Here is a 15,899-nt window from a genome sequence, read left to right as displayed (position 1 = left end):
TTGTCGGTGATGGATGCATCCAAAGGGTATTCTTGGTTCTCTAAGAATTTCATGATGTCGTAGAACCAAGGATGACCGTCAACTTCATCTTCTGCTGCCAAACAGTAAGCAGGCTCTTCCAAGTAGTTGAGGTGAAAAGATGGTGCTTCATTCTTCCACTTGACCTTAAACATGGATGCCAAAGTTGCCAAGGCGTCAGCTAGTTGATTCTCTTCTGGAGGGATGTGGTGGAATGTAATCTCATCGAAGTAGAGGACTAGTTTCAAGACATGCTCTTTGTAAGGAATGAGCTTATGATATCTAGTATCCCAATCTCCCCTGACTTAGCTGATTACCAAGGTTGAATCTCCATAGACTTCCAGGATTTTGATCCTTAATTCGATAGCAACTTTAATACCAAAGATACAAGCCTCGTACTCGGCCATATTGTTTGTACATTCAAAACACAACCTTGCAGTGAAGGGGGGGGGAGGTGGAAATTAGTTGGAGAAGTGATTACTTCCCTAATGCCATTATCGTGAGCATTAGAAGCTCCATCAAAAACCAAGGTCCATCAGGATCCAGGCTCGGGTCGTTCGTCGAGATTGGGGATGTTGCAATCCCTAATCAACATGATGTCTTCATCGGGGAATTCAAAACTCATAAACCGATAGTCCTCCAAGGGCTATTATGCAAGATAGTCATACAATACACTCCCTTTGATGGCCTTTTGAGTGACATGTTGGATGTCGTACTCAGTTAGAGCCATTTGCCATCGGGATACTCTACCAGTTAGAGTCGACTTCTCAAAGATGTATTTGACATGATCCATCTTAGAGATCAACAATGTCGTATGAGTGAGCATGTACTGTCTTAAACATTTGGCAGCCCATGCTAGTGCACAACAAGTCTTTTCAAGCATCGAACACCTACTCTCTGTCGCAGCCTAAAAAATATAGAATGCGAAAAAACAACCGGCGAAAAAGAAATGACAGAAGAGTCGCCACCGTGCGTTATTTATCCCAAAGGAGGGAAAGGAAACGCTCGAAGTAAACCTAGAGAAAGGAAAGGAAAAGACAAGGTCTCGCAACCAAATCTTGGGTTCGGGAGTCGATTATGCAAAGGGAAGGTATTAGCACCCCTACGCATCCGTAGTACTCTACGGGATCCACTCTTGTTGTTCTTGTCTAAAGGGTGTGTGTAATATCTAATGTACTATTTACTAAAAGAAAGGGTTAAAAGAAAATGACTCGCACGGATGTCGCCATACGTATCTCATCTGAATATGAGAATCAGAGTCTTCGTAGCTCGGCTACCTATAGGTGAAGGAGATGTGTGCTCGCTAAGACATCGCGTCTTATGCCTACGTATCTCATCTGTAATGAGAATCAGAGCAAAACGTAGTTCAGCTAACTACGAGAACAAGGGTCTCGATTGCAACTAGGGCAAGAGAAAGGGAAAGGTCTCGATCGCAACGAGGGTGAGAGAAAAGAATCGCAACAAGGGCGAAAGCAAACAAGGATTAGTTGTCAGTTGTCAGTCAAAAGGAAAGAAGAACTCGGCAAGACATCGCATCTTATGCCTACGTATCTCATCTGAACATGAGAATCAGAGTTGTCGTAGTTCGGCTACATAGGGGTTGCCATCTGAACATGGACTTACAAAGGAGGACACCAGTTGTGTCAAAGGAGAGTGGGCAATGTATTCACTTCCTAGCAGCAGGTGTCGCAGCTCGCTGAATCGAGTCTTAGGCAATTACCTCTTTGCAATAGAATGGACTACATGCCACAGGATCAGAGACGCACAGAAGGTCTAAAAATGGGGAAGCTCTGCCCTAGAGTTGTCATGCAATGTGAGCCTATGAGTGAGGATTCACTAATGGGAACATCTACCTAGTGTTAGCATGCAAAAGATAAGGGAATTCTATCTATGTTATCATACAAAAGAATAAGGGAATTCTACCTATGTTATCATACAAAAGAATGAGGGAATACTACCTATGTTATCATACAAAAGGGTTCTACCTAATAGGTGTTACCTAAACGGAACAAGAATCGACGAATGGAGCAAGGAGAGGAGTGAGGATAAGGGTAGATGGCGATGTGTGAAGCAATCGACTTACAAGTGGTAGATGGCGATGCCTGAAGCAATCGACTTACAAGAGAAATGGCGATGCATGAAGCAATTGACTTACAAAAGGATGGATGAACACGTGCTGGTTCTGTTAAGTTTTGAAAATGATCACTCGACTTTGGATCGAGGTTTTGATCTTGTTTTGAAATGGTTATCGGATTGTTCGTTTTAATTCTTGTATTAACAGATGAATAAAGAATTAAAGAATAAACATTATACACTTCATGAGAGAGGGATACATTTGTTATGAATGGGGATTGTTCATGGCAATCAAGCAAATAAGAATAAATGCCTCATGCACCATACAAGTAGGCCACAGTTTAATCAGACAAATCAGATAATTAAACAAGTATATGATCAAATCAAATAATCAAAGAATGAAATGAATGAGCGTTAAACAATGTATGGAAAGTATAAACATGTTAAACAATCAAACAATAGAAGCATGGATGAAAGAAACAAGTATAGAAAATATCAGACGAATCAGACAAGTGAAACTATGCACACAAAGAATCAATGAATAATTTAATCGGGAAATGATGCAAGGATCAAATAAAATCAAGACGAAAAGCCTCTAATACATGGCATATGAGATGAACAAGGGAGGATCAAAAGATCTCTTGAATTGCCTTAAGCAATCCCTATGTCAAACATCAATCATGGAAAAGTCAACCGAAAAGTCAAGTCAACTTAAAAAATGTCAAATAAATAGTAAATTAATCAAATAAATTATGAAAAATTAAACTAAGTGAGGTGGCTCCAGGACATCATCATCCCCCAAAAAGGTTTTAAAAATAATGAGAATTAATGTATAAATTAATTGAAATAAAAACAGAAGTCAAATGAAAAGTCAACCAAGCAAACTAGGTCAAAAATAAATCCAAAATAAATTAAAAATGGGAAATAAAATTCCAATAAAAGGTCAGGTTGACCATGAGACAATGATCAACCCTCATCCCAAAAATCAGAAGTTAAAAATAATTCTAAGTCATGAAAATAAAATAAATGAAAAAATGTGTGTTAAAATGGACTATTTAAAACAAATAATTAAAATAAAATATTAACATTAAATAAAATATAAAAATAAAAATTAAATAAATTTAATAAAACTTTAAGGAAAGTAAAAAATATTTTTTGGTATTTTTATGAATAAATAAAATATTTTTTATTAATTAAACAAAACAGAAAATTAAAATAAGAAATAAAATGGAAATAAATGAATGAAATAGAAGAAAGTGAAATGGGCCAGGCAAGGAGGGTGCGAACAGCAGTGCTTGAAAGCCCAGTCCAGGATGTTTAATTTACCAGGCGTGACATTAATAATGTGTACGTTTTATTAAATAACTATGTAATACATGCATCAACTGGTCAGCTGGATTTTAAGTCATATATGACAAAACCAAATGCACACGACCAGGATCGAATGGAGGCACGCGATCTGATGGCTGTACAGCCTGCCACGCGTGCTCTCTCACATGCAAACACAACAAAGCCAACAACCATGCATGCAAAAAAGCAAACGCGAGTGAAATTTCTTCCAACTTCCAGCCAACATATCTCACAACTCAGGGCTCCAAATGAGATGATGTAAAAATCAAAGTTTGAGTTTGGAGCATGTAGAACACAATGGTGCTTTGTTTCATGAAAAATAATGATTCTAACATGTAGAAAAGAGAACAACCAGGGGGCTTCATGAACCCGGATTCACAAAAAATAAATGTTACAAAATCCAACTTAAAAGCAATGTCTCATATTGAAGGGTTCATGGACATGCAAAGCATATATTAACATGGAAAAAAGAGCATGAAAAAAGCATGGCATAGTGGACAACAATGAGAAGTAAGCATGGTAAGCATGAAAGTAGAAATGAACAAGCATGGAATAAAATGAACAAGACCATGGGAGAGAATGGATTAGAGCTTACCTAGTGGATGCAAGGTCCACTGCCTCTTGATGTTGGAGAGGATGGAAGAAAAATGGAAGCTTTGAAATTTCAAGAAACTTATGAAATGGAAATGGGATGACACTTGATCTTTCTCTCCTTGCCTTGCCTCCTTTGAAAATAGCAGCCTCTATTCTGATTAGGGTTTTTGATGTTTATATATGTAGGGTTTAATGATGGCTAATGGGCTTGAAATGTTGGTTTTGAGTCATGAACAGAATGTGCAAAAATGAGGTGTAAAAAGAAATGGCTAAATGTGACAAAACTTAAGTGAATGAACCAAAAGCAAATGGCCAAATGAGGTAAAAAGTGTGTTGGTCATTTTTGGTGGTCTGACTTGGTTTGGCTTGTGCAGCACAAAAATAGTCCAACAGGGTGACTTTAAGACCTTGTATCTTGATGAATATGTAACCAAATGGCAAGGCAATGAAAACAGTAGAAAGAGGGCATGGAGCTTAACATCTTTTATGTTGAACACAAGTTGAAATAATGAGTGGAAAGAGGTGAAAAATGGCCATAAAGTTCAGGTTCCATAGTGTAGCACCTCAAATTTGCACCTATCATTGTACATATCATTTCATATTAGGTCATAGCATATCATGATCCATTGCATAACATTTGCATTGTCCTCAGTTGCCTCAAGAGCAAGCAAGCAAGAATTAGGTCAAACTGATCAGGAGATCAGTCCACCAATCAAGCAAAGGTGTTTCTCAAGGAATCAAAGTCCTAGGGTTTGCCCTACAAGTTCACATGCCTTGGGGGTCTTTTTGAAGTGTTCAAGTCAAGGGTTGAAGGCTCAGAGGTCAGCAGTCAATGCACAGGCAGGCACAAAACCCTAGATAATCAACAGTCAATCAAAACAGTGGATGGTGGCCATTCTTTTGGAATTTGGGCACCATGATCAATCATCAAGAGTTCATATGTCTTGGGACATCATTTGAAGTCAAGATTTCAAGGAACTAGGGTTTGGAATTCATCAGAAGTGCACAGTCAAGTCCAAAACCCTAGAAAGTCAAAGTTGGTCAACTGTGGTTGATTCTTTGGATTTGAGGGATGGAAATGGTTTGAAGGAGCTTGTTCATGTCCTAATAGGCCTCATGTGTCATGGAAATCAACATCATGGAAGAAAATCAAGCCAATCAGAAATATTTCCAGAAATAGAAAGTGGACCTGTAATTTCAATTGCCAAAAATGGAAACTTCTTGATCCTTAACTTGCATCATGATACAAGCTTCAAATGAATTTTTGCCCAACATGAAAGTTGAAGATCTTGTTCTCTCATTTCCAAAAAGTCCAAGAACATCAAAATCCCATGTGTGGTTGTCAAGATATGATCAAATCATTTTCATCAATTTGTGAACTTCAACTGAGCATATCTCCCAAACCATAAGGCCAAAATTGGTGGGGTTTTTTCCTACAAACCAAATTTTTCATCCTCTTTCCAAAAATATAAACTTCATGACCTAAAACCTTGCCAATCAAAATGACATTTTTGGACCTTTTGCATTTAAATTCAAAGTTTGACCAAACTTTGACTTTTTGAATCATACACTTTTTCTCACTTTGGCCAATTGGGAAAGGTTTAAAATCACATTTGAAACTTGCCTCAAGTCCTAATTCATGCATATTCCATCACCATACCACAATTTTGGACAAAAATGCATAATTGACAAAATTGGCAATTGGCTTCACAAAAGCAAATCAAGTACAGCATTTCACATGTACAATCAAAGCAGCAGAAATTTGGTCTGCTAGCAGCCTCATCGCAGGCCCATTTGGCCAAACATACCCCCATTTTCCACTTTGTCCAAGATTAGCAAAAATGGCAATTGGTTTTCATTAAGCTAAATCAACTTAGCACTTATTTTAGTAATGTTAAACAAGTGATATAAAGGCCATTTGCTGTCAATTCCACAACCCTAGAAAACTGACTGCAGCCAAAAGCATAACAGAAAATACTCTGCTCTCATTTTTTTCCATTTTTCTGCTCGATTTGGATGCTTGTTGCTGAATCCTCAAACCTTGGAGCTTCTTCTGTTTCTCTTCATCATTCCATCACATTGTAAGCATTTGTATCAGGCTGCAACACCAAAACGGCATTGCATTTTGCTTCTGCTCTTCACAGTGGTAAATTTTCAAATCCTTCATTTTTCAAATCCATGCCAAGCCATTGCTATTTGCCATGTTATTTGAAATGTAATTGGTAATGAATACATGATACCATGCTGCTTGCTTGATGCTTATTTTGAATGAGTTCATAATGTTGCTTATTGCTGTTGACTGCTTACTGATAAACCCTACTGCTAAACTCTACTGTTAAAACCCTGCTGATAAACCCTGTTACCCCTTTTTCTAAAAATCCAGCTCATGTTGTTGTTTTGCTGTTTGCTATATGAGCATGACGAATGTATGTTGCCCTGCTGTCTTGAAACCCTACCCTGCCCAGTACATGAGCTCATGATTATGTGTGTTTGGCTGTTAATTGATGTACATGTTAATGGTGCTTCATAGGTCAGGATTACTGAGGATTCTGTTTATGTTTTGTTTGTTCACAATTGTTGGTTGATGTTAATGATGAACCTTGCTGTTATAAACCCTAGAGCTTGCCAACATTTCTGCATAAATGTGTATGTTTGATTGTTGTTGGGATGTGCATGAACATTGTTGTTGCACTGCTGTTCACCATGTTGGAGTTTTGATTGCATGAAGGTTACTACACCATGTGTCATTTTTCTGCATGAGGCTATTGAATTCCTTGATTAATGATGAATGTTTGGAGATACCATGAAGTGCCCCTGCTGTTATTATGTGTATCTGCATAATCATGTTGTTGCTGCTATGCTGCTGACCATGCTATAGGTTGATGTTGAGCTTCGATGAAAATGTTCATGCCTGCTGTTTCTTAAATCCATTAGATCTGCCTAGAATATCTCCTTGAACTGTGTCTGCTTTTCTGTTTAATGCCATTTGGAGATGATGTTTAGTTGCCAGGCAAATTGGGCCTCTTGGTTGAGATTGATTTTCTCATGATGTTGGTCATATAAACAAACCTGTACCAGTGCCATGTTATTATGTGTTTTTGCTCGAATTTTGTTTGATGTTGATGAACCTTGGAGTGGAATTGATGTATGTTGCTGTTGTTTGATTGCGGTATGGACATTACATGATTGCCCTGCCTTTTGTTAAAACTCTTGCTGCATGAACATTGACTGTTGTGTTTGCTCATGTTGCATGAAGATACCATGAATGCATGCTGCCATTGCCAAACCCTAGTTACATGAACCTTGTTGTGTACCATGCTAAGTGATCTTGTGTTGGTAATACCATGGTGAATACCATGCTGTTTGTTTGCTTTTGTTCATGATGATAACATGTGGATGATGAATGCTGCTGTTGATTAAACCAAACACTTTGTCCATAATTATGCTATGCTGTTGTAATTGTTGGCCAAGCTCTTGTGTTGTTGAGTGTTTGCAATGCCAATGTCCTGCTGTTTGAGTGCTTTTGTTGGATTCCACTTTTGGTCGATTGCATGATGAATGCTGTTGCTGCTTAAAACCTGTCCAGAATTTTTTTTTTCATGCTCATGTTTATTAGTAGCTGGATGATGTTGCATGAACCAAATACTATGCTGTTGTTGTGATGGTTGTTTTTTTTTGTTTTGGTGAAGCTGAACCACGAACCTTGCTGCAGTTTGAAACCTTCTGAACATTGCCTAAATTCATATGTTGATGTTGTTATGTTTGACATGGAGGCTGGGTTGTTGTATGATCAATGTTTTGCATGCTGCTACTTATTTGATGTTGTTTCGATTGATTGCTCGAATGCTGAATGAATGCCTTTGCCAAACCCTAATTGCTGCATGAATTTCCTGAAACATGAGAGCTGGTTGATTGTTCTACTGTTCCATTGGCCTTTGGCCAATGAGAACATTTCGTTTTCATGCACAAAACGCAGTAGCTTAAGTAAGTGGAGCCTAGAATTACAAATATGCCACGGTTGACTCTCATGTTGACCCCACTTTGCCTTGCCTTTGTTCATGTTTTGCCCAATATTTCATCCAACTTCAATAATTATTCTCCAATTCATTTTTCACCCAAAAATTATGAAATTTTTTACACTTGATCATGTTTGAGTCTATTATTTAATGGTGAATTTTAATTAATTTTTCATTGGTTGGTTTTTAACTGACAAATATTTTCTTGACATGTATGCCAAAATGACACCCTTTGCCATTTCAATTGTGAAATTGTCATGTTATATCCATTGCCTTTGAAATTTTTTATGATGAAACTAGACACTTTGACCTTTGTCTCCATATAGACTTTGTGCATTTATCATTTGTGGATTGGGAGTTATGATTTTTTGAAGTCATGTGTTACAATTGTTGCTATACCATGAACATGCATCTTCACAAATTTTGTTCACATGCTTCCCTACATCCAAATGACCCCATTTTTTGCATGAATGATCCCTTGTATGTCTATTTGATGTATGAATTTTCTTGGAATTTATTGTGCAATTTTCCATTTGATTGTGATTTTTCTTCCCTGCCTAGTCCATGGTTGACTTTTTGTGCTACATGTTGCCAAATCTTTTGGGAAATTCTCATAACATATTGTATGATCATGAAACTTCATATGTGATAACTAGACATCTCAAGCTTTGCATTGGTGTTAATCTCATTCATTTCTCTTCTGTTTTCAAATTGATATGATTTTTTGAAGTTGACCCATGCTTGTTGACTTTCACCATGCTTACTTGAATTTGGTTTGACTTCATGATTTTAATTGCCTGCCTTCCTCTCATTCAAATGCCATGAAATTTTACATGTATATCATGTTAGATGTTAGGATTGAGTGTGATTTATTTCATGATTTTTGAGATTGTTTGAGTTGACTTTTGAATGAAGTCTTTGCTGTTGACTTTTGCATGCTTCTCTTGCCATGTTTTGCATCATGTTGCATATGAAATGACCTTGATGCATGATATAAGTTTGAATCCAATTGTGTTTGCTTCTTACATGATTGAGTTTGACTTTGATTGAATATTGCTTGCTGCCTTGGCCTTTTTCTTTCATCTTTGACCCTAGGCTAGTCCTAGGGGTCTTCTAAGCTTACAATTGAGTTCATCTGTTTCAGGCTAGGCACCAATGACTTAAGGATCATTCAAATTTGGTTGAGTTTGATTGTATAGCTTGTGCTAATCCTTGTTTTGTAGGTGACTCATATGCTTGAGTCTTTGTGCCTTGCACAATTGGTCCTTCTGTGTGACCATTGGTTCATTTTTCTTTTGCTTTTGACTGTTGACTTGTTTACTAATGAGTTTGACTTTTTCAGGTACTTTAGTTGCTTAAGTTCTCTGAACTTGCTTGCTTTGCTATTTTAGCATTTGCTTTTGAGGTATAAATATTTCTTCTTCATGTAGTCTGGAGACCCGGTCTGTTATTTGACCGGGCAAACTGTCTGAAGCCCTCCTTAAGAGGCAATGCCTGTGTTTGTTTATATTTGTCCTCAGCAGGAAAAGTCCTTCAAGTAAGGCAATTGGTGGAAGGTAGGGATAAGCAATCTATCCCCCACTATTCAGTGTGTCCTCTCTTTGCTCCCCTTACATGGTTGAAGCATTGAGATAAATACCCAAGATCTAATCGAGTCAATAATGTGGAGAGAGTTCCTACTTTCTGAACTCCCACACTTTCTTACATGCTCTCCCTGATCAGGGATAGAAGCAATGAGGCACACCCCTCATCTCCTTTTCATCTGCTTCACCTTAGCCTCTCAATGGCAAGGTTAAGAGCGACCTTCACCCATTACAGTGGACTTTTATAGTCAAACCCTCTTGTGTGAGCCCCTTGTTTGGCTATAGAGTGTGCTGTTTGATTCTCATTGATTGTTTGATTGCTTCATATGCACTTGCTTGCCTGTATGTTATGCATTTATCATCATCAATTGCCATTAATGCATGAGCATCTCTTTTGTCTGTTTGACATCACTATTGTTGTTTACCCATTGAGGACAATTGTAAGTCCCACGAGTTGGCATTTGTTCCTATGATATGGAGGTGAGTATAAGTCCATCACATTGGCCACTCATCTTATCTTTGCTTGTTGTATTGTTTGTATGTGAGGATACAATTGTAAGTCCCACAAGTTGGCAGTTGTTTTCCTAGGATCATACTGTGTGTTAGAGTAAGTCCCACAAGTTGGCATCTGACATCCTTGTTCTGCTTTCTTTGTTTGTGAGAGGATGCAATTGTAAGTCCCACGAGTTGGCATTTGCTTTCCTATGATCATGTGTGGGGTTAACCTAAGTCCCACAAGCTGGCAGTTGACTTCCATATTTCTTCATTGTTTTCTTTTTGAGGAGATTAGTGTAAGACCATCGAGTGGCCTCTGATATCCAGTTCTGTTTTAGGAGATTGGTGTAAACCCAGCCATTGGTATCCGATATCCGCTTTTGTTTGTGAGATTGGAGTAAGACCATTGAGTGGCATCCGGTATCATTTGTTTGTTTATTTCATCATTACTTACTTTCCATTCCAAAGGACACCCTTGAATCATCCTCTATATGATCTCAAGAAGTGAACCTCCTGAGAAGCTTTACTTTCCATCCTCACTCATTCATCCTCATTGTGTCCTAGAACCTTTTCACACTTTGATCTTAAACTTGACATAGACATTGTGCAAACTTCTTCATGTTTTCAAACTAAAAACCTGGACTCAAGTCCTTGACTCTTTTTACAAACTCCATTTCATGATACTTCTTTTGAATTAATCTTAATCATACTTTGACTTCACTTTCATAATCACAATCGATTAACTTCACTCATTCACTTGTTTTGGCCATGTCCATTAATCTTTTCATGCATTAGCCGTAGGTTTCAATTATCATTGTGGTTGATGTAAACCTCACCTTATCTTTAGTGAGTCGACAGTAAGACTTCCGTACTGAAAATAGGGTTAACCCCTCTCGTACGTCGAAGCTATCCTCGCATGGTGGATGTTGGTTTTGGTCGAGTGTTCTCCCATTGATAATGAAAAGCCTCAGTGCTATTGTTTAAAATTGAATCCAACTCACTTTTGGAAATCTTTTAGCCGAACTACGGCGTTTTGATCCTTACCTTTGATGGAAGGTACGTAGGCAGCGGGTTCATCCGCTCAAACCCAATAAAACTTGTACATTCTTTCCTCGTCATCTCACTCATGTTTGCACAATGCATATGTCTTAACAAATAACAATCTTTTACAACAAGTGTGAAAAGGGCTCCCTAGGAGTACCTAGGACGTAGTGGGTGCCTAACACCTTCCCATTGCGTAACTTACCCCTTACCCGGAATCTCTGATCTTTTATTAGTTTTCTACGTGTAAAACTTCTTAGGCTTTTGTTCGCTTTTTAGCCAGTCCTTTGGATAAATAAAAGTGCGGTGGCGACTCGAAACTTCATTGTATGCTTTGCTTATGATTTAATTGATAAATCATATGGCGACGAATACACCGCTACAGAAAAGTGGCGACTCCACTGGGGAGAAATAGCTTCCTTGGCGGTAGTGCCTACTTTTCACCTTTGTTGTGATATATTGTTATTTGTTATTTGATTTATTCTTGTACCATTTGGGATCACTGTATTGATTGTAATGTGTGAATTGCTTGATGTACATTGCTGTTTGCTTTGGTGGTCTGTGAGATGAGTTCTATACCCGAACTCGAGTGCACTCTAGGATAGGAGAATGGCATAGTCTTGTCGACTGGTGTGGAGTATTCCTTAGCCAGTTGACTTGCGAGCCCATTCACTTGGTGGAGGTCATGTTGAACTAATAATGTCACACAAGTCATTTGTGGTTAGGCATTATTCTTTCAATCATGCGCCGCAGAAGCCAAGGACCTTAGTTTAACAAACCCATCTTGGCCTATTTTTAGGACCGTAGTGCGGAGGTCGTTCAGATGTCAGTTCTGATACGATTGTCACGCGATACTACACTCATAAGAGTTTCTCTTGAGAATATTCTCGGAATACGAGTATTCGTTCCTCCGATAATATTCGAAAGATGGAACGATGATTATGGGAACCTCTGATAGAACATGTCTGGCAGGTTTAAACCCTAGTACACTCCTTTTGGGTGGTTCTTAACTGAGACCCCATGCTCGTGACTCTCAACAAACCCTTGATTCGTGGTTGAGTCGTTCAAACACCGTTAATATCAATGGATCCCGGATCGGGTGCAAAACCTAAAATCCACCAAAGCGGCTGGTTGATATTAGGGATGTTTGAACCGGTTCATGTACCGTTAATATCAATGGAACTTGGGTGTCGATAAGGTGAAAACCTAAATCCACCAAAATGGATGATTGATATTAGGGATACATAGAGCTTTCCCACGACCTTTGTTTGGTGTGACTTGCTTGATTCTTGAGTGTGTTTGTTGCATTCATACATTCATGCACTCATCCGCATACATGTCATCATCAGAAAAAGAAAATGTTCAAGGAACTTAAGGGGTTTATTTGCAAATTTTTCAGACAATGGAAAAACCAAAAAGACATACAAAGAAATACAGCTTCAAGCAGCCTGATGTAAAAGAGTTAAGGAATCTGACATCATATGTATTAGATCCTTTGGGTTTCAAAGCTCGCTATGGGAAGCTTCTGCCTCTGCTCACCACTCAGGTTGACGAAGGGTTGATGAGTACTCTTGCTCAGTTCTACGATCCGTTGCATCGTTGCTTCTTATTCCCAGACTTCCAGCTACTGCCGACTTTGGAAGAATACTCTCACCTCATTGGGATTCCGATTCTGGATCAAGTGCCGTTCAGTGGCCTAGAGAGTATTCCATCTGCTCGAGAGATTGCTAGTCTGTTGCACATAGATGAAGATCTGATTGGAGCTAACCTGACTACCAAAGGCGGAATTCAGGGTTTTCCTTCCGAGTTCCTCATTTCCCAAGCTACTTTTTATGGGAAGGCCATGAGTGAGGACGCCTTTGAGGCTCTGTTTGTGCTACTCATCTATGGGTTGGTGCTGTTCCCCAACTTCGACAAGTTCGTTGACATGAACGCCATTAGGATCTTTGCAGTCCTTAATCCAGTTCCGACCTTGTTGGGTGATACATATGTCTCCATGCACCTGAGGAACATGAAGAATGGAGGAGTCATTGTCTGCTGTTTACCCCTGCTGTACAAGTGGTTTATTTCGCACTTGCCGCAGACAGTCGCTTTCAAGGAGAATAAGGGATGTCTACGGTGGTCTCAGAGACTCATGTCTCTCACCAATGATGATATCACCTGGTATGATCGCGTGTACGATACCGTTCAGATCATCGACTATTGTGGGGAATTCCCTAATGTGCCTCTTCTTGGTACATGTGGTGGGGTTACCTACAATCCTATTCTTGCACGACGTCAGCTTGGGTTCCCCCTGAAGGATAAACCTAATAACATTCTGTTAGAAGGCGCGTTCTTTCAGGAGGGTAAAGATCCCCAAGGCCTGAAAGCCAGATTTGTCCGTGCTTGGCGCAGTATTCACAAGAAAAGTAGGAATGAATTGGGTCCAAAGAACTGCATTGCTTTGGAGCCCTATACTTCTTGGGTCAGACAGAGAGCTGCAACCTACCTGATGCCGTACGATCATCCAGGACCTGCACTGTTGGATGTGGCTGGGCCTTCAACCCTCCCTACCCAACGTGTAGAGGAGTTGAGAGAGGAGGACCTTTCGCGTGCCTGGATCCGTGAGAGGGAGGAATTGCTGCAGCAGCTCAAGGAGAAGGATGCTATGATTGAGTTTCTCGAGCACCGAGTGATCGACGATCCGAACGACACTTGGACTTCTCTGCTTCCTCAGTCATCCAAATTCTGGAAGAGGAAGTATGATCGACTTGCCAAAGAGAAAGCTGACATGGAGGCTGCCTATGAGAGGGAGATCAAGAGGTTGTGCACTTCCCGTCTTCCACCGTCCCGAGCTTCTAGGGATCCATAGGATGTCATTTACCTTTTCTCTTTGTAATAAATCAAGAATGCTGTATTTCTTTGTCTCAATATATTGAATGAAATATTTCCATTAGCAAACAAAAATGTTTAAATATTCAAAAATATTGCTAATAATACCCCAAGGGTTTCTTGAAAACAAAGCATTTGCACAAGCATTGCATGCATCATACTCATCTCATTTGCATAACAGGTGTTCTCAGGCCGTCTTCTCACTTTGATTCCTGTGTCCAGACAGGATAGCTGACCAAAGGCCGCACCGCTACTCAACGAGGCTCAACCATCAACGCAACATGGATCAAGTACAAGCCGAGTTGGCAGAAATGAGGGCAAGCATGGCCCAATTCATTCACATGATGCAAGGGGTCGCACAAGGCCAAGAAGAGCTACGAGCAATGGTCCAGAGGCAAGAAGCTACATTGCCACCGCCCAACCAGCCTCTGCAAGAAGGAAACCCAGTTCCTGAGGTCCCTGCCGCTGCTATTCCCGTCAACAACTACGCTGTGGGTGAAGAGTTGAGGGGTATCCGAGTCGACGGTCAACCGATTGCTCCGGATGTTGTTAGTCCCAGAGTCATCCATGCTCCGGTCCGTAACAGAATTCCAATTGTTGACAGACAAGAGGATTTGTTTACTATGCTCAGCGAAGACGACAACATGTTGGGTAGAAATGATGCGAGAGATCGCAAAGTGGAGGCCCTTGCTGAAAAAATCAGAGCAATGGAATGTCAAAACTCTCTCGGTTTTGACGTTACCAACATGGGATTGGTTGAAGGACTCAGAATCCCGCATAAATTCAAGGCACCGTCATTCGACAAATACAACGGTACCTCTTGTCCTCGCACCCATGTGCAGGCGTACTATAGAAAGATATCCGCATATACAGACGATGAGAAGATGTGGATGTATTTCTTCCAGGATAGTCTATCTGGGGCATCCTTGGATTGGTACATGGAATTGAAGCGGGATTCAATTCGGTGCTGGAGAGACCTGGGTGAGGCGTTCCTCAGGCAGTATAAGCACAACATGGACATGGCTCCAACCAGAACTCAGTTACAAAGCTTATGTCAGAAGAACAATGAAAGTTTTAAAGAGTACGCCCAGAGATGGCGCGAACTAGCTGCGAGAGTTCAACCCCCTATGCTGGAAAGGGAGTTGACTGACATGTTCATTAGCACTCTACAAGGTGTCTATATGGATCGGATGGGAAGCTGCCCATTCGGAAGCTTTTCTGACGTCGTAATCTGCGGCGAAAGAACTGAGAGCCTGATCAAGGCTGGGAGGATCCACGATACTGGTTCCTCATCGTCATCAAAGAAACCCTTCTCTGGGGCACCTCGCCGTAGAGAAGGAGAGACCAATGCTGTACAGCACAGAGGGGGTGTGTACAGAGCTAATACAAACAGGGACCAGTATCGTCCAATAGCTGCAGTGACCATTCCTGCACCACAACCACGTCCACAACAACAACAAAGAGTTCAACAACAACCACAACAACCGCAACGACCTCAACAACAGCAGCAACAGCAGCAACGTCCTTTTCAGCAGAGACAGAGATTGAATCCTGATAGGAGATTTGACCCTCTGCCCATGTCGTACGCAGAGCTACTACCCGAGCTACTCCGGCTAGGGTTTGTAGAGTTGCGTACGATGGCAACTCCTACTGTGCTGCCACCCGGCTACGATGCGAATGTAAGATGTGACTTTCACTCTGGGGCACCAGGCCACCATACCGAAAGATGTCGGGCGTTTCAGCACAAGGTTCAGGATCTGATTGATTCCAAGACAATCAACTTCTCTCCGGTTCCGAATGTGGTTAACAATCCTATGCCTCAGCATGGTGGGCATAGGGTTAATAACATTGAAGATGG

The sequence above is a fragment of the Lathyrus oleraceus genome, chromosome 2 (assembly GCF_024323335.1).
Source record: "Lathyrus oleraceus cultivar Zhongwan6 chromosome 2, CAAS_Psat_ZW6_1.0, whole genome shotgun sequence".
In the NCBI taxonomy this organism is placed as follows: domain Eukaryota; kingdom Viridiplantae; phylum Streptophyta; class Magnoliopsida; order Fabales; family Fabaceae; genus Lathyrus; species Lathyrus oleraceus.
The sequence above is the reverse complement of the archived record's forward strand: the minus strand, read 5'-3'. Positions refer to the sequence as shown.